This window comes from Equus przewalskii, chromosome 27 (genome assembly GCF_037783145.1).
Source record: "Equus przewalskii isolate Varuska chromosome 27, EquPr2, whole genome shotgun sequence".
Taxonomy (NCBI): domain Eukaryota; kingdom Metazoa; phylum Chordata; class Mammalia; order Perissodactyla; family Equidae; genus Equus; species Equus przewalskii.
In genome coordinates, this window is record NC_091857.1 from 1060075 (window position 1) to 1086790 (window position 26716).

Genomic DNA, 26716 nt, shown 5'->3' on the forward strand with positions numbered 1-26716 from the left:
TGCTTGTCAGCCCTCAGTAATCTCTCTTTTGTCTTAGAGATAGCTTGAGCTCAGTCAAGTACAAACAGGCTGCTAACAACAAATTTAGTCACAATTAAATGAGAGTTCAGTGAAGGTACAATACTACTACGAGGGAGTGCTACAAGAAACTCAAAAGGATGTTACACTGCTCTGATAGTTTGAAAATAACAGTTTACAAATGGTAAACGTGCAGATTTAAAAATGACACAACCATTTTAAGATACGAATATGTTTATTTTCAATGATTTTCAAGTAACAGTTTTAAAGTGACACTAATTGACATTGGTACATTATCATACTTACACACTTAGTCATTGCTATATTTCAGGACTAAATATGACACACTTTACTAGGTTTTTCCATATGATGTTATTTTTATCCTACATATAGGATTTTTATATAGTATGATTACTTATTAATATATCTGCCTATATAAATTAGTTCCTCACAGCAGGTACTTTCTCTGCTTTATTCACCTTTCAATCTGTAGTGCATAATACAATACTCTTTTTTTGTTAAATACTAATTGGATGTTAAATGAATGAATGGATGAAAGAAGCAAGGAACTGTAGGATATCAATTTATGTCAAGCATGTCATGAAAATTTGAACTTGGAAAGTATCTTAAATATAAGCTAAGTCAAAGACAAAAATCATTGTTTTCTAAAGAAATTATTGCATATCTACAAAATGCAAAAGGAACACCTAAAAGGTCACTAAGAACAATAATAGTCTTCAATAATATGTCTAGGAATAAAAAATAATACATAAATCAATAGTTTTCATATGAAAACAACAATTATAAATCCCATTTATATTAGTAACAGAAATAGCAATACTCAGCAGTAAACATATCAAAAATTATTCAAGAGTTGTTTTATGGGAATAAATGAATATACTATAAAAAGGTCTGATAAAATTTTAATGACTTTTTCAGGCATATAATATTTTTGAATAGGATGACTCAGTATTCAAGAAATGACAGTTCTCCATTCATTAATTATGGTAGTCCTAACACTGTCCACCAAAAAATTAGTTGTCTGTTTTTTCTTCTGGGCATGAAGAATTGATTCTCCTGCTCCCTTGGAGCTAAATATGGCCACGTGACATGCTTTGGCCAATAAAATATGAGAAGTTACATGTGTCACTTCCAGGCGGAGCTTTAAATGCCAGTACACGATTTAACATGTTTCTATTACTACACTTTCCCACAGGATTTATGGTAGCAAATTTCAGGATGAAGCGTCTGTTAGCCTAGGTTCCTGAGTAGCTATTATAAGAACTGACTAACCCCCCACCACTGAATTGCTATGAATGAATGTAGGCACAAGAAATACAATTTTATTGTCTTAAGCCAGTGAGATTTGGTGATTACCTCAGAAATTTGAAAATATATTAAACTATGGAACATTAATCTGCAACAGAGATCACCAAACTTTTTCTGTGTGTGTCCAGATATTAAATATTGTTGGTTTTATGGTTTATGTAGTCTTGGTCACAACTGCTTATCTCTTCTCTCTGGCACAAAAGAAACTGTCAGTAATACCTAAACAAATGGATGTGGCTGCATCCCAATAAAATTTTATTTACAAAGACAGGTGAAGGGACAGATTTGGCAAATAGGTTGGAATTTCCTGATGTCTAATTTAAAACTTTAATACAATTCAAGCAAATACACAACTAGCTTTATTTTTAATCTAAGTTGATTCTATAGGTTATATGGGAAAAATATGTAATCACAGTTATAAGAAATCTGAAAAATAAAAGTAATTGGGCAAAACCAGCCCAAATAATTATGTAAGTATATTCAAGATGCCATGGTAGATACTGACACGTGAACGGATAGACCAACATATACCAGGGAATATGTTGCCTAGTAGAGGCGTCACTGTGTACCTGTGAGGAAAAGATAAATTAACTGATGACATTTTAACATCTGAGCAGCTATCTGAGAAGTATTTTGGTCTATATCTGGCTTCTTATAACAAAAAATATCTCATGGACTAATAGTTAAACACAAATAAACCTAAATGGGCTCAAAGAAAACATGGGTGAGTGACATTTGCAAATAGGGTGTGAAGGTAGAATTGCTTAACATGATGTCAAAGCCAGAAATCATGAGAAATGATTGATGAATTTAACTTAATAAACTATATAAATGGCGTGAACAGACTCAAAAGGCAAAGGAAAATTTTGGAAACACATTTGCAACAATTACGAGAGTACAATTCTTATTATTGACTTAACATATAAAGTACTCCTGCAAATTGATAGGAGAAAAATCAACAACTCATTAACAAAATGGTACAGGGCATGAAAACAGAAGTTATGGTAAAACAAAATACAAATGAATTTTCAAAATATGAAAAGATGCTCAATTTAATGTAAAGAGAAATGAAACAAAAATTACATTTTTATGAACGCCAAAATTGCACTTTTTGTGTGTGAAACAATGTAAATCTCTGTGTGGGATTTAATTCTAAATCAAAATTAAAATGCATTATCCCTTTAACTGGAAATTTCTTTTTTTTTAATTTTTATTTTTTTCGGATGTACATCATATTTCAAATTCTGTATACATTACATCATGTTCACCACTCGAACACTAATTATAGTGCATCGCCTCACATGTGAGCTTAATCACCCCTATGGCCCTTCCCCCTCCCCCCTTCCCCAATGGTAACCACCAGTCCAATCTCCAATGCTATGTGTTTTGTTTTTTTTTTGTCGTTTTTATCTTCTACTTATGAGTGAGATCATATGGTATTTGACTTTCTCCCTCTGACTTATTTCACTCAGCATAATACCCTCAAGGTCCATCGATGTTGTCACAAATGGCCAGATTTCGTCATTTCTCATGGCTGAGTAGTAGTCCATCGTGTATAAATGCCACATCTTCTTTATCCATTCATCCCTTGAGGGGCACCTAGGTTGCTTCTGCGTCTTGGCTATTGTGTAGAATGCCGCAATGAACATAGGGGTGCAAGTATCTTTATGCCTTTGTGTTTTCAAGTTCTTTGGATAAATACCCAGCAGTGGAATAGCTGGATCATATGGTAGATCTATCCTTAATTTTCATGTTTAGGAATTTATAAATACAGATATTCTAACATACGCTAAGGTAAAAGTGAACAAGACTGAAAATACCCATATGAATACAATGGGGTAGCAGTCCAATACATTATTCTTCATATATTAAAGGGAATTCTTTGTAGCCACTAAAAGGAACAAGACACATCCTAAGTACTGGTATGAAATTATTTGTAAGGGGAAAGAGAAGGTTCAGAAAAGTCTTTGGAGTGTACTACCAACGATGTAAAATGCTTGTCTATAGGAGGAATATCTCTGGAGCAATAGAAAAGGAACTAGTGACAGAGGTAACCCTTCAGGGACTGGACCTGGGGCCTGGGAACAGATAGAGCGGAAAGGAGAGCTCTATGCAGCATACATCTTTTCGTAGCTGATATAATTTGTTACGGTAGTCATGCTTTACCTATTAGAAGCAAATTATTTTAAATCACACGGCAAGCTTTCATTTTAGGAGAGGCTTTTATTCTACATTATGCTGTAATTGGCCACCCAACTTTTGTTACATGCTTCCAATAATAGGAATGAACTAATGATGATTTAGATCTTCATAAATTTAATAACTCTAATATTGTTTTGTTTTGAGAAAATTTCCTTTTCTATGTCGACTAATTCTTGGTCCTTGTTCTCCCTCCTGAAGCTATTTAAATCAAATTTAACCTCTCTCCCTTGAGATTTGCAAAATGCCTCTCTATCTTGCTAAGTTTATACTTCTTAAGTGTACTTTCGCAGTCCCTCAAGACATTCTTCATGTGATATGCTTTTTAGATCTTACATCATTCTCACTTTCACTAATTTAGCTCATTATTTACTAGTGCCCTCCTAAAAATCTGCCAAAATTGTTGGCTAATTAAAAGTACACAGGTTGATATATTTTTGGTCCCTTGATAATGACACTACAGTTTTATTACTGTAATTTAAGATTAAATAAATATTCTTATCATTTTCATACATTGTTAGCTCATATTTATTTGGCAGAAAATTATAATTCACAGATTGTTGACTTCTTGGTCAACTTTTTGAACTAACTGTGTGTGTGGGATCTATAATAAGACAAATCAGAATTAAATCTTTGCTCCACTTGTCTGTGGAGCTATGTTAGACAATTACTTATCTTTGACATATTCAATTATAAGATAAGATAATATTACCCACTTCATAGAGATTAAGGCTGTGACTGTTAGGTTAGGAAACGCTATCTGTGAGATAGTGACGTGAAACTCCAAGAAAAATGTTTTTGAGGTCAAATCTCTAAAAGGTGAGACTTGCAGAAATTCTGACAACATGAAAAGAATGTTTATGTTATGTTCATTATAAGAAGAGTGAGAAAAACATGGGATCAATTGTATAATAGTAACAAGTAACAAAGAGAAATCTTAATGCTTCAATTAAAACTTGGTTATGTTTTCTCTTTCCCAAAGGGAAGATGTAACTGTATTCTCAGGCAGGTAGGTAGGAGTCAGCAAAACTTATAGTGTTGGAAATCGATTGAAAAGTTGATAGTGGTTACAGTAGGGTCCTGGAAAGAGGGGGATATAGTGAAATCAAAATGCAGTTTGAGGATTTGTCCTTGATCATAAAGACTCCTTTTCTGCATATAAAGTAGTACAAGTGGTGATATCAAATTTTTTTTTGTGGTAGAAAGAAGGAAATTTGAACGAGGTCTGTTAAATTGCCCTAATATTTGCAGTATAGCCTGATGGGTAATCCCCTGAGAGTACAGGATGAGGAAAGTGTCAACTGGAGGCAAGTTTTCAAGAGTCTTGAAGAGACTAAAGGAAGTTGTAACAGCAACAGCAGGAAATTCAATAAAGAGGCAAAAAAAGATAAATACAGAGACAGATGAGTTAATCGAGGTGTGGCCATGATCTTATCCACATTTTTTACTTCCATGAGTCAAACTTCCTATCCTATAAAGTGGCAATCAGAAAGTTTGATCTTATTTCTCCAAGATCTTGAATCTTCTTAGGCACTTCCTAGAATTTTTGGATCATTTTGCTACTACCTATAAACCAGGATGACTCAATAGAGGAGTCTACACAAGATGTGCTTGATTGATTCTCCCATCTGTTTTAGCTGAGCTGTTCAGGAAATTGCTGGGTAAATCAGATTGTCATCCTCCATGAACCAAGTTTACTTCATCAGCTTCTACCAATACAGTCATGCCAGGTTATCCTGTAAATATACACATTGCGTTTTTTAAAAAACTTATGCAATTTAAAGACAGACATTTTCTTGTGGCTTAAGTAAAGGTTGAGATGGTAGTAAAGTCAGTCATTCCCTTACGTCAGTTAGAAAGGACACCTAATCACTCACACAGCAGGTGTGCCCACGGCTGCTCTTTCTCCCCGTACTAACTTTATCTCACTTAGAGCCCCCTCTCGCTCACAGACAGCCCCCTTTTCAACTTTGCATTTGGAAAAAAATTTTTCTCTCTCAAAAGGAAAAGTAACATTCCCTATAACCCATTGTGCTTCTTCGAACTCAAGCAGTGTCTCAAGCTCTAGCTTGATACTCATACATATTTTCTTTTGTTCTGTTTTTACAGGTTTCCAGTGGTGGGTTTGGACAGAAAGGATACATACTTTTATATTTTTTTAATGTAGCCTTGCATCATTTGGAAATATTGTCCCAAATATTAGTCTGGTATGAAGTATTATTTCTTGAACCTGGCTAGGTTACAGAAAAATCGAGATAGGTTGTCAGTGTTTTCCCTTAGCTGTTTTCTTTGCTACCCAAAGACATTCGACTAGCTCCTATGCTACTGTTTTGGTTAAATTATTGTAATGTGTCTCACCAAAAATGGAGATAAATTGGTTACTGATGGTATAATTTTTATAATAGATAGAATGAATTTTTAATTCTAGTTACTGATTTCTTCCTGCCTTTTTTTATTCCAGAAAGTCTCCAATGAAAAGAGTGGAAGTGGGACTTACCCAGGACATACATCGACAGATCGGTTAACCAGATCAATTATGATGAGAGAAATGTGACATTCCAGGAGATATTGAGTGTCTAGGAGATAGGAATATTTTTAATGGTTGATTTTGGGGTTTAAGATTGATGAATATGGGTAGTCAAAAACATAAATTATGACAAGGAAGACTGGAAGATCTCTAATCAATTATGAAGAGTATTCTTGCTGCTGACTATTATGAGTCAGAGATGTCATTGCTATAGATGGATGCAAAGGATGTCATAAAAGAGAGATTACTAAGTGACATTAACATGACAATAGCTTTGAACCATCTATAGTGAACAAAAATAAACAGGGAGCAACCCTATATCTTAGGTATTTGGAGACTGAGCGTGAAAAGCAGCAATAACTTGTTTTCATGGGTGAGATTAATGAAGAGGAAATCTATTTTTCTTTTAAGGTTTACATGGGGACTGAATAATGAATAAAAACTTGAGCCTTTAAGACAAATTGTTCTTCGGGGCCGGCCTGGTGGCGCAGCGGTTAAGTGTGCACATTCTGTTTTGGCACCCTGGGGTTTGCCGGTTTGGATCCCAGGTGCAGACATGGCACCACTTGGCAAGCCATTCTGTGGTAGGCATCCCACATATAAAGTAGAGGAAGATGGGCATGGATGTTAGCTCAGGGCCAGTCTTCCTCAGCAAAAAGGAGGATTGGCAGCAGTTAGCTCAGGGCTAATCTTCCTTAAAAAAAAAAAAAAGAAGAAAAGCAAATTGTTCTTGAAAGAGTGAGAGTTCTGAAAAATACTGTTAAGTGGCTGAAGTGACGAGTAGACATGTAAAAAATGTTTGAGGAGGGACGGAACAATCAGATAAAGATTAGCATGGACAAACCAATGGGTGAAAAATTTATAAGCATTATAATTTACAAACTTAATCATATGGGTATACGATCACCAGGCATCATCAGCCAAAAGACACAGTCTCAAAAGAGATGGTTCAGCTTCCATCATGGATGCACTGAACAAAAGTCCCATCTAAATTTATTCCTGGAATTTTGAATTCTCCTCCCCTTCTCTAGGGGAGTAATCCCTGGGTGCTAATTGTAGCTCTCACTTCTTTCTCATTAGGGAGGGATAGTTCCCATAATCTGTACTTTTCTTGCCCTGAAGGTCTGGAGTGGTTTATTTGACACTCTCCTCCACCATTGCCACTGAGCTCATCCAACTCTTGAAGGTCTCTTCTTCTTCACGTTAAAAGAAAATGCTTTTACTTGCAAGGAAGATATGGTCTCTAAGTGACTTTATCTATTTTGACTTTCTCTCTGTGGTCTCCTCCCAGGGAATTATACTTCTCTGCCTAGGAAGTTGGATCAAGTCCCCCAAGGGCAATGCTGTGTACCAGTTCTGTGTGACCATCTGTGCAGCTGTCTTACCCTTCCTTACCAAAATGACACATTTCTTGTTATTGCCATCTTGATACCTTCCTTGATGTAACTTATCATTAACAACAGAAGATTTTCTGTGATTGCCTCGTCCTCCTGCTGTTGATCCTGTTTCAACAGGCATTGTCATACTGAATGTTCCAAATAGTTGGATCAAGCACCTCATATCAATTTCAAAATATTATCTGTATGTTTAATACAGGAGAATAAACAAGTAAGAACTTGCCTTGATTTTCATTCCAGTTTTAGCTTTGTATTTCTAATCAGATATTAAAAATCACTGAGCAGCAATTGTAATTTTCCATTTCCCCAAAATAGGCCTCTATCATTTCTCTAAGTAAATGCTATCTTGACTTTGGCCACTAAATCCTTGCTCCACTGAAACAGAAACAAAACTGCAGACTTTGGTGTAACATACCTCTCCTGCTGAGTCCCCATCGGTCCAGGTGTTAAAAATTGGACACTTTTTTTACATGCCCTTGATATATGAAAATAAAACCAGAAGGAAGCTTGTTGAGGAAACTGTGTTTTAAACAGTAGTAGCTCAATCTGTTGATTTACAGGCTACTGATTTACGAGCTGTGAATGAATTGAAGCCTTCAGCTTCAGGAAGCTCTGCCATTGGGAAACCCTGGGGCTCCAGCTGGAGCCAGGGGACCTGCTTGACTGCTTACAGGAAAACTCACTCCAGGAGCTCCTGTAATCAGAGTTGTTAACCAGACGGAAATGTCTTCAGTGCTCTTACATGGCTCTTAATCAGATACTGACAGAGTGCCTTTGATCAACGCATTTGCACCATGAGGTTAACCAGAGAGTTCAGTATGTCCACAAAGATTTCACAGTCAGCTCCAAATGCACACAAGCAACAGAGAAACGATTCAAGCCTGACCCTGTTGCTGGCTCCCTCTCTGTCCTCAATCTCCTGGGTCTGCTGTGGGGATTAATGAACTACTTTTTCAAGCATCTTGCCATCTCTGAAAAAGAACTGAGAGCAAGACATGAGGCATCGTTGTGGGGGCCTGATTATTACTGCTTTGATATCTCCACATGTCTTAATTGAAACCTAAGACAGTAGCACCAGCCCGCTGCCTCTGTTAGGCCTTTAATAACACAGTAGTGGAGAGAAAGAAACCTCAGGGAGGAATTATCTCACAGACAGAGATCACTGGTGGGTGAAATGGCCCCGGCTGAGTTGTTTTTCATTTGCCAGCTTGGTCGGTATCCAGAATCCGTGACTTGAAATGAAACTACCTCGCAGTTGCTGAGCAGAGAAAGAAAGTTGGCAGAGATGCCAGAGGAAGCAGCTCTCAAGGTACAACCCACAGAGCGTGAGGCAAAAGTTAAATATTTGTCACTTAATTGCCTGGAAAAGTTTCCATGTACTTTGTGTTAGTGGACAAGATGGATGGACTCTGTCTTGTAGTGGGGAAAAGAAATGGCCAGGTCTACAGACGCTTTATCTGGGGGTGATGTGGATAAGCGATAGCACCAGATTCTTTGTGTGTACATTAGAACAACACATTACAGCATGAACATTCATTTCTCTACTCGGACGCATTCACTGAAGGGCACAGAAACAAAGTGAACATAAATAATCATGAAATCATGCAAACTACAGACTGCTGTTAGGTTTAAAATACTCAGAAATAAGAGTAATAAAAAATCAAACCTAGGAGTTTTCTTTCATTTAGATGTTGACATAAGATTGGCAATATGTATCCAAGAGCTACCAAGAAAAACAAAGGAAATTGTTAGAAAAAAAAGAAAGCAGGTGTTTTTCATCTTAAGTATTTACATCTATACATTTAAAGAGTAAATATAAATTTCAAAATACAGCTACCTTTATGCTACTTAAATCACTTGGTTTTGATTTTTTTAAAAACCCTCAGGAAGTTGAAGGATCACATTTAATGCTTTAGTTATTGACCTGTAAAAAAAAAATGGAAAAACCGTTGAGGCAAAATAAGAGATAAGTGGTTATGGTTACTTTTTAATATATCACCTTGAAACTTATAAAATGATTAAACTTTAGCGAAGAAATTTTTTCCTTGCCTTCTTTCAGATTAGCTGATACTATTCCAATCTGGGAAGAATAGTTAATATCTTTACCTCTCAGACATCAATATTTATTTCAAATGGAGTCACATTCCACATATTGTTTGAAAAACTGTATGCTGTAATTTTTACAAGTTAATTATAGTTTAAAGAAAATGTTAAAGCCTTTCTGTCTAGGATTCACTTCTTTTACTTTTCACTTAGATGTAATTTCATGATAAATTAATTTAAAAATCATAATGAAATATAAATTTTTTATAATTAATTAAATGTGATGCTTTAATGAGTTTTAGTAAAATCTTAACAGCATTAGTATAATAGCAAATGTGCTAAGTTAGAGATTTGTGCAAGACTTTGGAATGTGCAAAGAGATCACTGGACGTCCTTTGACTGGAATGCCAGGCGTTATGTAACCGACTGTCTGGGATGGTCTGATTCTATAGGGGTGTCCACCGGCGATAGACAGCAGTTAACTTGGAGAAAACTGAAGTAATCCAACTATTTCCTGGAATTGGATTCCACAGCAATGTAAATAAGTACTACGCACGGCAATGCATGCAAATTTTGTACAGAATGTAAATCTCTAGAATTCTCATCTGAATTGATTTTAACAGTTGACTGCTTTTCTAGTTTTCTGTTTTCTAGTGGGTTAAATAAAATCTCTGACAAGTGTTTGTTTCATATTAGTATGAGAGTCACAAAGTTATAAGTCTGAAAATTATACTTTAACAGACATGAGGCAGAAAAAAGAGCACTTTTAATTAAAATAAAGCTAGCTTACTTTAGTTTTTCCTTATAATAATGATATCACAATAGTTAATGTTAGATCTACTTGTTTAAAATATTCAAGAAAAAATGTGTAAAATTATAGAATACATGTTGGGGAGGAATGTTTTTGTTCCATTTATTAGAATTTCTCAAGAATCTATAACAGTATTGCATTGCATGTATTCAGTATTTCTTGCTCCATATGGAGCAGAATATAAAAAATGGAAACAGTATAATCAAATCTAACAAGAACAATACACAAATATCAAAGGAAACACAGAAATCTTATTCCCCCTCCCCACATAAAAGTACATTATAAGTAATGTCAAATTCCTTATTAGAAGGTACCCCAGAAAGGATGAGAATAGAAGTTTTTGATGATCTAACAACACAACAGAGATTTTTCTATTTGTTTTTGTTTTCTTTCTTTAAATTTTTGAGGAACCACCACAATAAACTGGTTAATCTGAAAATGTAATCCAAACATAATCCAGGGGTCTGTAGTAGAACTGGAAGTGATGATTGTGAAGCCCTTCTCAATATTAAGCTTGGGCTTTTGTTCTAATATAAGAATTTATTTGACAAAATAAAAAGTTCTTCATAATTAATCTCCTGCAATAGAATTACATCACATTTCCTTTTCACACAACCTGTGGAAAGTAAATGTGAGTGAGGAGGTCATCTTATACTGTTCCATTTTACAAACAATTACAGCTTAAGTCACCTTTTCTACTGGTGTAAGGAATTTGATTAGCTATGCCTTTGTATAATTTTTAATGTCTTCTGCTTGAGTTTCATGAAATTCTTGGAATTGTAGGTTTAAAGTTTTACCAAATTTGGAAATTTTCAGCGATTTTTTTTTCAAATATTTTTCCCCCACCCCTCCTTATAGGGGAGGGGAAATCCAATAGATTAGGCTTCTTGAATGTGTCCGCATAGTTCACTGATATTCTTTATATTATTTTTCAGTCTTTTTCTATGTTCTGTTAGGTAGCTTTCATTGCTACATTTTCAAGTTCTCTAATATTTTGTTCTATAGCATCTAATCTGTTTTTGATATCATTCAGTCTATTTTTCATCTGAGACATTATAGTTTTTATCTCTAGAAGTTTGATTTGGCTGTTTTTAAATCTCTCCCATATCTCATTAACAAAATCATGCTACCCTTTCACTCTTGAACATACACTGTATATTTATAGTAGCTATTTTAACGTCCTTGACCAGTAGTTCTATCATCTGATAACACTCTGAGTTCATTTCTATAGATTGAAGGTTTTTTTGTCATATAGGTAACTTCTGATTCTTCGTATTATTGGTAATTGTTTCTATAGGAGGCCAGGAATTGTGAAATTTTGTTTGTACATGCTAGATGTTTTCTTTGGTATTTCTTTAAATATTTTTTGTCTTTGTTCTAAGACACAATTAAGTTACTTGAAAACAGTTTTATTCTTCTGAGGTTGGTTGTTTAAACTGTTTTAGGCAGGATCAGAGTAACATTTAATCTAAGTTGCTTAGGCCCCATTACAGAGACAATGACTTTCTGAGGGGCCTGATGCCCCTTGTCTTCTCTTTCCCTCTTGAAAACATGATCTATTACAATCTTCTGTGAGCCTTGGTAGTTGTCCTGCCTCATCCTTTCTCTACCTCAAGTAGTTTTCTCACGTCCATTTGTTGATCAGTCCTCAGCTGATGATTCAAGGAGAATCTGCTCCACATCTCCAGAGTTTTCTGTCTGTGCAACTATCTCCTCTTCTGGACTCTATATTTTGAATTATTAATGTTTTGCCTCCTCAAATGCTTAACTCTGTCTCTGCTACTTGGGCAATCATAGGGCTCACATGGCTTATTTTCCTTGCTTCCAGGATGACTGCCCTGTGCTACTTGTTGGCTAATATCTGAAAATCATTGTTTACTATGTATTGTCCATGTTTTTAATTGTATAAGGCTGGATAACAAATGTGATTCTTCTTACTCTATCATGGCTAGAAGGAAAAGTCTGCTCTGTAGCTCAGTTAAACTGAGTCTTCCCTGGCTTTGGAAGTATTCTTTGTGTCTTGAACTTTCCCTGATTATCAGTTGTAGAATATGAGGGTTGGGACACTACAAAACTACACTTTATGCCAGGCAAGAATGAAGAGCTAAGCTGGTAGCCACCAGAGGACCTGAAGCAGGTCTTAATAATAGATATATAACCTCATGTCTTCAAGTGTAAGTCACTTCGTCTCTGTGAGAAGTGAGAGCATTCCTCAGCACACGTCTACTTGACAAAGACTTTGAAATTTCACCTTATGTAGGAGAGTCAGAGTTGAACTTTGGGATCTTGTTAGTTCCAGGAAATATGTCTGGTTCCTTTGCCCATAGAGAGTAGAGTGGAAAACACTGAATAAGATCCAAAATAATAGACTATTCAGAGTAAAGACATCTAATACTATTTCAGGGATGGTGAGTAACTATCTAGGTCTTTTGAGGACAGACATTAGTTAAGTAAATGGTAGATGTGGACTCTAGTGCAAAGATAAAATCATTTAGCCATTGCATACAATTAAAAAAGAGAAACAGAAACAAAACTCTTTTGATTTCTCCCTTAATAGTAGTAAATTAGGCTAGCAAAGAACAGAGATATGGAAGAGCGGTAAGAAGAATGTGGTAGGTGAAAGGTAAGACATTTTTTCCCTTTGGTGGTTAAAAGTAGTTTATGAAAAGTATAGTACGTAACAGGGTTTGCAGTATCCTGAGTACTGAAGACTGGGCCAATGTGAATATCTATGCAGGTTGTATAGGGTACAAGTCCAGGGGTGCCTTTCCATGATAGTCTATAGACTTTGACAGCAGTGACATCGCTTCTGGGAGCTTCTAAGAAATACAGAGTTTCAGATCCCATCCTAGACCTCCTGACTCAAAATCTGCATTTTAACCAGATCCCAGGTGATTTTTATACCTGTTACATCTGAGACATGTCTATGTGAATAATGTCCTGGGGTTGGAAAGTGCCCAAACTGCCTAGTAGTATGCATCTGTCTGTGAAAATCCAGCTTGTTAAAGGGTCTTCTGTAGATGAGCAAGATGCAGAACTAGGTTGAGGTGTCTGGGTAGCTAATAGACAGAAACCCCAAAGAATCCATTTTTCTCTCTTGTTTGTTTCCCCTCTCTTTTCCCCAATATACTCTTCTCTGGGTTCCATCTGCTGGTCTGACCTTCAAGGTTTCAGTCACAGCCTTGGAGGAACAATTGCTGCAGTTTCTTATGCTAGATAGAGGACATTGTGTGCATTCTCTCACTCTTGCTTGTACCGTGCAAGCCATCATCTGAAGCACTGGCTTAGTTTCATCAAGGCATTCAGTGAGAGTAGTCTGATAATTCTCAAGCAAGCAGAATATGGATCAGAGGAATATTTAGTTTGTGTTTGTATAGACACATGCTACTCATATTTTTTCGCTTTTAAGTATAAATCTCACATTCTGAAGTAATTATATTGTGGGCAGTTAGCCAGCCTCAGAATAGATAAGAACTTGATTGGATATGTTAATCACTAACTGGAGAAAGAGGGGAAGCATCCCTCCTGAGCCCTCTCCCCAGCGGGCCTGCTGACCCCCACAGTGCCTGGGGAAGAGACCCATGTGCTTCACACTACTGTCAAGCTGCCAGGTTTCTGGTGGTCAGTTACGACAACAAGCCAAACTGAAAGTAACAAGCAAGACTCTGTTCACTTACTGTGATTGTGTAAGGAACAGGCAAAAATAGGCACAGCTTTCTAATGCTCCATTTTTTCCCACAGAATGGCCCCAGGCACGGGTCAGGTGGATCACTGACATCCCTGAAGAAAAGTCTCCTGTTGTTTTATGAACCCATAGGGCTGGGGGAGGGGAAGAAGGAAGGGAAAGTGCTAGGAGTAGAGTGATGAGTGGAGAAAAGTCTTAGTCAAGTTCTCTCAATAAAGAGGCCTCTGAATGGAGGTACTGGCTGAGGAATGCAGGCTCTGCCTGTGAGCATGAGTCCTTGACTGCCACTCCCTCCAGAAAACCACAATGCGTTGGCCAAGCACCAAGTCTTGTGTGGGAAAGGCAGCTTCCCTGCACCCTGAGGGCTGCTGGCAAAGCCTTGTAATTGCATATGGCCTGGCATGAAAGATCACAGGGAGGATTCTAGCCTAGAGCTGGACTCTTCAGATACAGGAGACATCTGATGCAGATACAGACTCGAGACAGAGAGTTCTGGGCTACCTTTGCAAGACTCAGTGTGTGGGACTCACATGATGTTGTTGCTGAGAGTGTTACTGTAGACATCTCCAGGCACCTCCACCAGACAGGATCCTAAGAAGCAGATAGAAGTCTTAGCTAAAGAGTTCATACCAACCTGAAAGGGAATATAAAACATTCATTTCTCAATGGAGATTGTGTCCTTGAGCAATGCCTCTACGGTTTTCAAATGTTTGCTTACCTGACGGTAAATATTTATTGGTTTTTATTTTAACTCTTTGTTTGGAGCATCATAAAGTCCTGACAATACACATATTGAGGTCAACCTCTTAGCTGATTTCTAGGAGAGATTTTTCCAGGTCTCTAGGTGGTAGTTCTGGTGAAGGGTGATATCCTTCAAGGTAATATTTTTTTATGCTATTAGTTTTAACAGTTTTAGAGTACATGTTGCTGTTTCTATTACAGAAATGCCTGTAGTAAGACCCCAGGGCTCAATTCCTTTTCTACACTTATAGGCATAGACATTCTCTATATTCTTATCGTACCCAGCTTTCCTAGGTTGCAGTATATATTCCCAACATCATGTACCCTTCTCCTTCCTTCTAACTCTGCCTTGTGTTGTGGCCACCTACGCCAGCAGGGAGGTACCAGCTTGAAATTCGAGCACAACTTCTCAATAAGCTAGCAGCTTCTCCTTTAGTCCAAGACAAGGAGAAACAGCAGTGTGGGCGTTACAGTCCTGGAAGCACCTTTGAGTCGCCAGGATGTTCTTGGACATAGTAAGCAGAGAAGATTCCCCTAAGTAGCCAGCATTTTATGTTCCCTTAGTCAAAGTGGAAGATTAGGGAATATTTACTCTGATTTAAAAACTCTCTCCTTATCTTGAGTTAAGTTTTTTACATCCTAGTGTTTTGGGTAAATTTATACTGGTTATATTTGGAGACATTCAAAACTAATGAGAATTCTCATGAGGTGATGGCTAAGAACTCACATAGCACACACGAATACCAAACAAATTACAACGTTTAAAGATGGAATCAAGTAAGTTATTAGAATTCTATAAAACCCTGGAACATATAGCATGGTCAGCAAGTAGCTGAAGATATTAATTTTTCTGCAGTATTTAGATGACTAAAGCGAAAGATATGAATGGCTTTTAAGAACTATATCTCAAATCTCATTGTTTAAAAATATTGAAACTCTTCCAGAAGAGGGAACACATAACGGTATGGCTCTCCAATTTCTCAGATCACCAGAACGTCCCTAGGGCACCAGGTCTGGGAAACGGGCTACAAAGTTGGGAAAAACCATGGAAGGTAGTCTACCTATGATCAAGAGGGTGACATAAGAAATTGAGAGTGTTTCTAGGGAAGAAATGTCTATATTACTGAAAAACAGTTTGCATGTTGATTAACGAAAATTTCTCAAGTTTTATCACAATGACAGACATCAGATGTCAAGATGTGCCCATGGCTGACCAAATCCATTAAAGCTTATTCATGTTCTCAAAGTGAAAAGCAGTTCAGCACAGTATCCAAACATCAAGAGAAGGCTAATAACACTTGTCTGCTGTTATGACTAGCCTAGTTGTCAATTGCTATAACTAGAGACTTTGCTCTGGGGGATACTTAGCAGATGAGAATTTAGACTCCAGAAATGTGAATAAAGCATGTTTTTGAGAGACATAAATGTAGTTCTTACTCCTTTGGTTGGAATTGTTATAAGAAATAAGTGAGATTTTAGTATAAAGGAAAATAAAGTAGTTTAAAGGAAAATACTCATGCCAGTTGCTTGAATTTCTTCCTCCAAGGGGAGGAAAGCACATAGGAAGTTAAATTTTCAGATAGGAATCTCCTCATGGACAGACTCCTAATTTCTAACATGACTCTTTTTTGCTTGCATATACCGTTAAGAACATTTCCCCAAGTCTAAGTCATTTGGTCTCAAGTAACACCCAGAAAGTCTTCAGCAGGGTAATTAGTACTGGTTGCTGATTCACTTCTTTCAGAGTAGTCCAGGGAGAGCAACTTAAGGGAGAGCCTGGGCTTTCCAAATCATGTCTCTACTGCTATATACCCAACAGGGTGAGTTTTAAAACATGTCTATTTACTTTCTTTCCAATGTGTTGGGAACATAGTTTTTCTGAAACAGAATAATCTAAACCCATAATAAAAATGAAATATGCATTTCTAACTGATCATTTTGATACACCTTGTGGTGCCTCCAAACTCTTTCATGCTGCTCCACTGTCAGTCAGCAATAAAAAGATAGCCATAGGTTTCTTCAAGGCCAATATTCTTGTTACATAAAGAGGAAATTTGAGATGACTGTAACCATTGTAACAAGAAGTTAGAATCTTTATGAAGCTTTTTCTTAGTTTTAAGCTGCAGAGAGAAGAAGGAAGTGGCTTTTTTTGATTCCAAATATAAATTATAAGTATCTCTTTTCTGTTAAAATAAGAATTTATTTACTACCCAAATAGTGGCAAATATCAAAACGTGTGAGCTTTTGGAGTAGGAGAACTAGAAGAAACAAAAATTGACTTTCCTCATGAGCTTTCAATTTGATAATGGAAATAAAACATATATGTAAATACAGGGAAGCCAAACCCCAGATCTGCTGGGTTTTTTTCTATAGGACTTTTCTGAGCCTTTAATATGGTAATGTATGTGGTGAATTTACAAGAAGTATGCATGGTTCAATTCTGGACATCTTGAATTTGCTATCTTACATAGACTCTGAGAGAAGATGCCTAGCACACAGATGAAAATATGAGAATATGGCTCACTTAGATTGGAACCGCCTGTACAGATTTGTGGTTCAACCACAAAGAGGTGTTAGTTGCCACCATGAATTTGGAAAGGAGAAGATGTAAGAGCCATGTAAGGTAGTAAGAGATCAGCTATATTTGCAGAATGAAGACAGTAATATAAACCTGAGAAGTGAGAGTTACAGAGATACATAGAGAGAACTAGGGGAGGACTGTACACTGTGAAGCCAAACAAAATAAATATTTCAGGAGAATGGAGTGGCATCGCTATTGGGACGACGCAAAAATCAAGGAGAGTGAGGACTCAGAGAAAGTTATTGAATTTAGAAATTGAGTGACTGATTTTTTTAAGAAGTTTCAGCAAACTGTTGGAGACAACACACAAGTGATAAGTAGAATAAAGAATATGTAACAATGGAAACTAAGCATAAATTATTCTTTATTAACTTGAAGATAATAAACAAGATATACAGAAAATATGTTTAAGTGTGTAAAGGCTAAGTTTTGTCCCTAAATAAGGTTGGTTTAATGAAGAAGGAAAGAAAAGAACCAAGGCAAAGAACAATTAATTGTGAAGAATGGGCATGAAGGAGTGAGTAAGTGTAAAAAATGGACTGGTTTCCTTTGAAGAGGATAACATAAGCTTCTTTTTTAATTTATTTTTTTCCACAGGAGGGGACGATACCTGATAGGACATATCTTACCTGAAAGTTTATCTTCTATTGAATGATTTCCTTTCATGTCACTGGCATCTAGTTTCATCGTTTTTGTAGCATTTATGCTTACCTTTAAAGCATAGAGCATGTTTTTCCTATATCTACAGAAGTAATTTACTTTAGAATACTACAAAATCATTCTGAGCACGTTTATTTGGCTGACTGTAGCACAATTTTCTTTAAGAGTTAATTCAATTCTGGAATTTGGTCTTCTGGAATATTAGTTCCTTTTGTATTTACCTTATGCTGAAGACATTAATGCAGGCAGCATGTCATTTCCCTTGAGCAAACAGCATCCCTTGATAAACGGAATTTTTTCTCAAATTTATTAAAAGTACAATTATCTTGTTTCTATTCCTTTTTCAGATGATTTCTTAAAATAGATATATAGAGTGTAATATTAAATATCATGCTAACTAATGACCAGTCATCAATAAACATCTCATATTGATTATACACACACACAAACACACACACCCCCACACACATTCACACAGGCATAGGGAAATTTTTATTTAATATGCCTGCTATTTTTGTTGACAATATCTGGAAACCTCATTTGATAGTCCAGTCCTAAAAATAATATTCCGGCAATTGACTTAAGAAGTCTCAGACTCTCTCCTTTGATGCCAATAGGGAGGATTACTGCTTTGTCTTCATTCCAAGTTGTTGGTTGAATACCTGCAGTATGGGCTTTGTACTACATGTTTCATCTCCTACAAGAATTGGAGCACAGCTTACTCTTGTACCCTGACACTTACATGAGAAGACAATGGCAACTTGCTTTACCATTATTTGCCCATCCACTGAGAAAGCTCATCACTGTTTATTGTGCCATTTCCGTGAATAGATTTTTAAAGTTGACAAGTGCCGTTCCCTAAAATTCTCTGAAATTACCTATCCTGATAAAAATATACTACCAGGTAGACCTATCTCTGAACATTTATCCAGCTTTAATTGCATGCACAGAAGAAATTCCAAACACTCCCCAACTGCCAATAATTTTGTAGTGGCTAACAATCTAATACCCCCAATAGGCCTGCTCTTGAAATTTTAATACTTAAAAAAAACCATGTAATTTTAAAAAAGAAAAAGGGAAACATTTCATGGCTGAAGAAATATTTTTAAGCTCATTTTTATAACAAAGTGCCTCAAAATCTACTAAATCCCAAATAAATATTTGTTCTTTCACAGGCTTTAATTGTCAGATTGGACAAGAACATATATACATGCTAAACAGGAAGGAAAAATATACAACGGGATAAATGGAAGATAACAGTACAAAGCTGGAACCTAATGAAAAGAAGTCAGCCTCACTAAGTTCTGCCGTTCTCCCAAGTGGACTGTATACTTCCAGGTGGTAAATGTAGCACAGCCTTGCTTACGGAACTTTAGTTCCAAATGTGCCCAGCATTAATTGAATAGACTCAGGTTAGGGGGAGGCAGAGAGTGGGGAGGAGATGTTTTAGAACAGTAGCCCAAGAAATCAAAGATTCTAATCTAGAAAGAAGACCAAAAAACACCCAAAAACCACTACAACAGAAACACACACATCCCCAAACCACACTTCACATGAAGAACATGATATGGACACGGTAGGTAAGCATACTAAATCCTATTTGACTCAGTGTTCTGAAAGCGTGAGCCGCAGACGACTGCCCATGTAGCAATGAGGAGTTCTTATCCAAACCCCAGATCTGCTGCATCAGAATCGCTAGAAACAAAGACTAAGAATCTGTATTTTTATATGCTACATGTGTAATTATTCTGTACATTAAAGTTAGAGGACCACTCTATTTCTGTAATATCTTCCCAAAACAAAGGTCAGTGGTTTACTTATAAATGTAAAATGTTGGAGAGTGGAAGAGGAATAAAAGTAATTCCAATGATATGGATTATAGAAGAGGTATTTTGCTTCCAACATACTATCAGAAAAGCATTACTGAACTGAGGATAAAATCAACACTTAAGGTCTTAACTTCCTAAAATTAGGCAAAGTCACAGTGGTAAAACTGGTGAGCTAAGAAATGGAAGGTTTAAATGTTTCTATTTTCAAATAAAGGAATGATATAAATTTTGAGTATTGAAATAACCTCAAAAGAAAAGCAGGTTCATTATTATTGAGCAAGGTCTACATCGACACACACAGGGAGGTAGATAGGTAGACATCTTAAGAGAGAGAGAGAAGAAAAGAGATCGTCCATTTTTACAAATACAATAAAAATGGGGGAAAACACAAAAATGTTATAGGAAAAGAAAAGGGTCTCATTAATGAAAATCAGCTATATATAACAAGTTTCCATTTTTTAGGTCTTCAACCCCAGGACTCTTCTGGTGAAGATCAAATATCCATTCCACATGAAGAAGACCGAAGTGTCTTCCTGTGTGCTGACCTCAGCATCTGACAGATGTCAGATAGCAGAACATTGCTGATATTGTGAATGTTTACATTCAACTCAAGAACCAAAACCTAAATAAACAAATGGGACCACTGTGTAAGCCCCAGCACAAGAGTAATTCTGTGCTCCGGCCTGGAGATTGGAAACAGATGTAAACGTCTGTAATTACACATGTTTCAGGCTGCCTTTCAGACAGAAAAACAGTTGCTTTAGAAATTGTGGGTGGGGCTGACCTGACACAAACATTATTTGTCTTTCTGAAGTGTAGAATGGGAGATTAGCATATATGCAAGCACATTAATCATGAAATAAAATTTTTTAGGAGGTCACTTATTTGTGAACTTCTAGTATCACTCATAACTGAAAGTTTTGAAACTGCGTGAATCAATTCCTGTGTTTATGAACTAATATAATCATAAGATGGGAAGGAACATTATGGAGGGCATTTTCTCCTTCCTGCCGCCACATTTCAGCCATTCCAGGTAGATGATATTTGGGCTTCCTTTCCTGACATATAGATAGAGCATTGGAACAAAATACCAGGCAACCCCCAATAACAGGTGTTAATGTGCATGTTAAATGCCAATATCCATTTTCCATTTTTACTTTTGTAACTGGACTCCAATTTTTAGCTGATCATAGCACTCCTTGCTAAAGAACCACATTTCTCATCATTTCTTCTAGCTAAATGTGACTAAGTTCTGGACCATTTTATATAAGTGAACATATATCAGAGTTCCAGCAAGTCTCCTTCCATGAACTTCCTCCTTTCTTCATTCATGCATAAGTCAAGTACCTTTGAGAATGGAAGCCACATGTTGATGGTAGAGTATATAGATGGGAGCCAGTGACTTAAAACACTGAGAACAGTGAAGCTGCCATCCCAACTTTGAATTGCCTACCTCCAGAATTCTCTTATGCTATAGAGAAATAAGCTTCTCTCTTATTTAAATCACTGATTGTTTGTTTGTTTATTTATTGGCCGTTGAACCGAATTCTATACAGAATACAGACTAAACTAAACTAGTCTGTACGTCATTCTTGCCATTGGTCAGAGGCTGTTCTGCTGTTTGAAGCTACAGTGGTGATTAAGAATGGACATGTTTAGCTAACAGTCTAGTGTAGGGGTCAACAAATTACTACCCATGGCCAAATCTCCCCACTGACTGTTTTGGTAAATAAAATTTTATTGGAACACAGTCATTCTTATTGTCTGTTGCTACTTTCATGCTACAGTGACAGAGTTGAGTAATTGTGACAGGGCCTCATGACTGCACAGCCTAAAATAGTTAGCACCTGACACTTTACAGAAAAAAGTTGACAACGCTGATCTAGCAGGAGATGAAGGCAAATAAGTGGACACTTAGAATAGCGTGTGGTATGTATAATAGAAAGGGTCCGGGATACTTTATAGAGGGCAGTAAATAACCTGGACTTGAGAGATCAGAAAACATTTCCCAGAGATGGTGATGTTTAAGATAAGCTTAGAAGAATGAGTGGGTCTTAACCAGATAAATGAGTCAGTGAGAGCTTTCTAAGTTGAGGAAACTGTACACGCCTACAACTCAAAAGTGACAAATGCTATCCAGTAAAATGAACACTGAAAAGTGCCCCCTGGAGTACAGAAGATTAACACCAACCTTAGAAGTGGCTACAGAGGAAGCCAGAAGGAGCAAGATTGAGCTCAATAAAGCTTTGAAAAATCAAAGTTATAACTTACTTATCAGTGAACTTTACTAGGTATTTGCACATTAAATTTAATTGTCTTTAATTTTAGCTTCAAATAGAGTTACAAATTATTTTAGGAATGCAATGAAATTGGATACAAATTGGGTAAGAGTGTCAGGGTTAAGACAGCAGGTAGAGAACTTGCCCTTGAACCAACCTTGCCCACTAGTCCTGGATGCCAAAATTAAGTATGACTAACAAGCACTTGGATTACTTGCTGAAGGGCAGACTCCAGGTTCCACCATTTAGAGACACTGATTTAATGATCTGGGCTTGGGGTCAGAAATAGGAATTTTAAACAAGTGAAAAAGTTACTTCCAATTAAATTGATCCAGAAGCTATTCTGTGAAAAGCTGCTTAGTGCAGACCCATACATCAGAACCCCTGGGACAGTTGAGAAATGCAGAATCTTGGGTGACATCCTAATCTAATGAAAACAAATCTGAAGATGATGTACTTGAATCTGTATTTTAATAAGATTTCCAGTCGATTCTGGTGTGCAATAAAATTTCAGAAAAACATATTTCTGGTTTCTGTTGCATGAATTCATAAACATTCATGATACTCAATGCACAGGGCAGAGAAGCAAGGAGCAGTGTCTCTGAGCCAGCATGATTGTGAGTGGGACAATGATGTTGTGAACATGCAGCAACTGCCAACACACGTCTCTCAACTCTGTTTTCTACACTTTCCCATTGTAAGTTTCACGGAATCTCTCATGCATTTCCTGAGCCCTTGCTGACTTCACAGCTCCACATCAAGAGAAAAATAGTCAACGCGTTTATAGAGGCTGTGAACACAGCACCGTTTGATTCAGGAACTGCTTCCTCTGCTGTAATTTCTGGCGTCAGAGCCATTCCATTCCCAGCTGTTAACAAATCTTTTCTAATAACACCTGACATGTATGTAGAACTTAGATTCTTAAAAAACACCCTCATATATATTATCCCATTTGATCCTGAGAAATGCTCTGCAAAGTAGGTGTAGATTATGTTATTTTCCAGATGAAGAATGGGAAACTCTGATATGGTTATAGTTGGTTGAAGAGAAGCCCGGGCTTAAATAAAAATATTCTGGCCCCAGGTCTACAGCTTAACTGTTTATTCATGTTTAACAGACTAAACGGATAATCCATTAAGACCCTCCTTAGAGTAGATGTAAGACACACACTACACACCCACACACACATTATAAGATGGCTATTTTGCAATAAAATTCTCCTTTTTGGTTATTTTTTTATTGTGGTAACAATGGTTTATAACATTATATAAATTTCAGGTGTACCTCGTTATATATTTTGATTTCTGTGTAGATTACAACATGTTCACAACCCAAAGACTAATTACAATCCATCACCACACATGTGCCTAATCACCCCTTTTTGCACTCCTTCATCCCCCCTTCCCCTATGGTAACCATCAATCCAATTTCTGTTTCTGTGTTTGTTTGCCATTGTTTTTATCTTCTATTTACGAGTGAGATCATATGGTATTTGACTTTCTCCCTCTGACTTATTTCACTTAGCATAACACTCTCAAGGTCCATCTATGTTGTCACAAATGGCCGGATTTCATCATTTCTTATGGCTCGGTAGTGTTCCATTGTGTATATGCCACATCTTTATGTATTCATTCCTTGATGGGCACCTAGGTTGCTTACACATCTTGGCTGTTGTGAATAATGCTGCAATAACATAGTGGTGCATGTATCTTTACACATTCATGTTTTCATGTTCTTTGGATAAATACTCAGCAGTGGAATAGCTGGATCATATGGTAGGTCTATTTTTAAGTTTTTGAGGAAACTCAATACTGTTTTCCATAATGGCTGCACCAGTTTGCACTCCCACCAGCAGTGTATGAAAGTTCACTTCAACACTTATTGTTTCCTGTATTGTTAATTATAGCCATTCTGGCAGGAGTGAGGTGATATCTCATCGTAGTTTTGATTTGCATTTCCCTGATAGTGATGTTGAACATCTTTTTGTGTGCCTGTTGGCCACCTGTCTATCTTCTTTGGAGAAAACTCTGTTCAGATCTTTTGCCCATTTTTTTTAACTGAGTTAACAGAAATGTCTGTTCAGATCTTTTGTCCAGTTTTCCTGTTGTTGAAATATATGAGTTCTTTATATATTTTGGATATCAACCCCTTATCAGATATATGGTTTGCAAATATGTTCTCCTAATTGTTAGGTTGTCTTTTCATTTTGTTGATGATTTCCTTGGCTGTGCAGAAGTTTTTAGTTTGATGTAATCCCATTTGTTCATTTTTTCTATTGTTTCCCTTGCCCAGTCAGACGTGGTACTTGAAAATATGCTGCTAAGAGTGATGTCAAGAGTGCAGTACTTATGTTTTCTTCTAGCAGTGTAATGATTCCAGGTCTTACATTCAAGTCTAATCCATTTTGAGTTTATTTTTGTGTATGGGATAAGATAATGATCTAGTTTCATTCTTTTACATGTGGCTGTCCAGTTTGCCCAACATAATTTATTGAAGGGACTCCTTTCTACATTGCATGTTCTTGACTCCCTTGTCAAATATTAGCTGCCCATAAATGTGTAGGTTTCTTTCTGTTTCCTCGATTCTGTTCCATTGATCTGTGTGTCTGTTTTTGTACCAGTACCATGCTGTTTTGGTTACTATGGCTTTGTAGGATATTTTGAAATCAGGGAGTGTGATGCTTTCAGCTTTATCCTTTTTTCTCAGGATTCCTTTGGCTATTCGGGGTCTTTTGTTGTTCCACGAAATTTTAGGAATCTTTGTTATATTTCTGTGAAAAAAGTTGTGGAACTTTGACAGGGATTGCATCCAATCTGTAGATTGCTTTAGGAAGTATGGACATTTTAACCATGTTAATTCTTCCAATCCAAGAGCATGGAATGTCTTTCCATTTCTTTGTGTCTTCTTTGATTTCTTTCAACCATGTTTTATAGTTTTCAGTGTACAGATCTTTCACCTCTTTGGTTAAGTTTATTCCTAGACATTTTATTATTTTTGTTGCAATTGTATATAGGATTGTACTCTTAATTTCTCTTTCTGCTACTTCATTGTTAGTGTATAGAAATGCAACTGATTTTTGTATGCTGATTTTGTATCTTGCAACTTTACTGTATTCATTTATTATTTCTAATAGATTTTAAATGGATTCTTTAGGGGTTTCTATATATAAAATCATGTCATCTGCGAATAGTGACAGTTTCACTTCTTCAGTTATTTGGATCCCTTTTATTCCTTTTTCTTGCCTGATTGCCCTGGCTAAGACTTCCAATACTATGCTAAACAAGAGTAATGGAAGTGGGATCCTTGTCTGGTTCCTGTCCTTAGAGGGATACCCTTCAGTTTTTCTCCATTCAGAATAATATTAGCTGCAGGTTTGTCACATATGGCCTGTATTATGTTGAGTTATTTTCCTTCTATACTCATTTTATTGAGAGTTTTTGTCATAAATGTATGCTTTATCTTCTCAAATGCTTTCTCTGCATCTATTGAGATGATCATGCGATTTTTATTCTTCATTTTCTTAACGTGGTGTGTCATGTCGATTGATTTACAGATGTTGAACCATCCCCACATCCCCGGAATAAATCTCACTTGATCATGGTGGATGATCGTTTTAATGTAGTCTTGTATTCAATTTGCTAATAGGTTGACGAAGATTTTTACATTGATATTTCAGTGATATTGGCATGCAATTTTCTTTTTTTGTGTTGTCCTTGTCTGGTTTTGGTATCACGGTAATGTTGGCTTCATACAATGAGTTAGGAAGCTTCCCCTCCTCTTCAATTTTTTGGACGAGTTTGAGAAGGATAGGAATTAAGTCTTCTTTGAATGCTTGGTAGAATTTACCAGGAAAGCCATCTGGTCCTAGACTTTTATTTTAGAGGAGGTTTTTGATTACTGTTTCAATCTTCCTCTTTGTGATTGGTCTATTCAAATTCTCTACTTCTTAATTCAGCTTTGGAAGGTTGTATGATTCTAAGAATTTATCCATTTTGTCTAGATTATCCAATTTGTTGGCAAATAGCTTTTCGTACTATTATCTTATAATCTTTCGTATTTCTGAGGTATCTGTTGTAATTTCTCCTCTTTTTGTATATATTGACTAAGTCCATCTGGTCTAATGTTTCGTTTAAGGCCAGTGTTTGCTTATTGATCTTCTGTTTAGATGATCTATCCTATCCATTGGTGTAACTGGAGTGTTAAAGTCCCTTACTACTATTGTGTTACTATTTCTCTTTTTAGTCTGTTAGTAATTGCTTTATTTATTTAGCTGCTCCTATGTTGGGTGCATAGATATTTACAAGTGTTATATCCTCTTGTTGTATTGTTCCCTTTATCATTATGTAGTAACCTTCTTTGCCTCTTGTTACAGTTTTTGTTTTAAAGTCTGTTTTTTCTGATATAAGCATTGCTACCCCAACTTTCTTTTCTTTGCCATTTGCATGGAGTATCTTGTTCAATGCCTTCACTTTCAGTTTGTGAGTGTCTTTAGGTCTGAAGCATGTCCCTTCTATGCAGCATATATATGGGCCTTGTTTTTTCAATCCATTCAGCCATCCTGTGTGTATTGATTCGAGCATTTAGTCCATTGACATTGAAAATATGTACATAATGTGA

The 26716-nt window shown here is 36.5% G+C and overlaps 2 long non-coding RNA genes across 4 annotated transcripts; one reads left to right on the forward strand and one right to left on the reverse strand.

The window, feature by feature from the left end:
- Positions 1 to 283: 283 nt before the first annotated feature.
- Positions 284 to 14221, reverse strand: LOC139079855 (uncharacterized). Of its 2 annotated transcripts, XR_011533828.1 has the most exons (5): positions 14002 to 14221; positions 9308 to 9394; positions 9137 to 9193; positions 6044 to 6122; positions 284 to 5282 (listed from the first exon to the last, which is right to left on the reverse strand). It is a non-coding gene; the product is annotated as an uncharacterized lncRNA (long non-coding RNA). The 2 variants fall into 2 exon arrangements; XR_011533827.1 differs by having other exon boundaries at positions 284 to 6122.
- Positions 12839 to 21539, forward strand: LOC139079856 (uncharacterized). Of its 2 annotated transcripts, none has more exons than XR_011533830.1 (3): positions 12839 to 12947; positions 19167 to 19329; positions 20283 to 21539. It is a non-coding gene; the product is annotated as an uncharacterized lncRNA (long non-coding RNA). The 2 variants fall into 2 exon arrangements; XR_011533829.1 differs by lacking the exon at positions 12839 to 12947 and adding an exon at positions 14480 to 14733.
- Positions 21540 to 26716: the final 5177 nt, after the last annotated feature.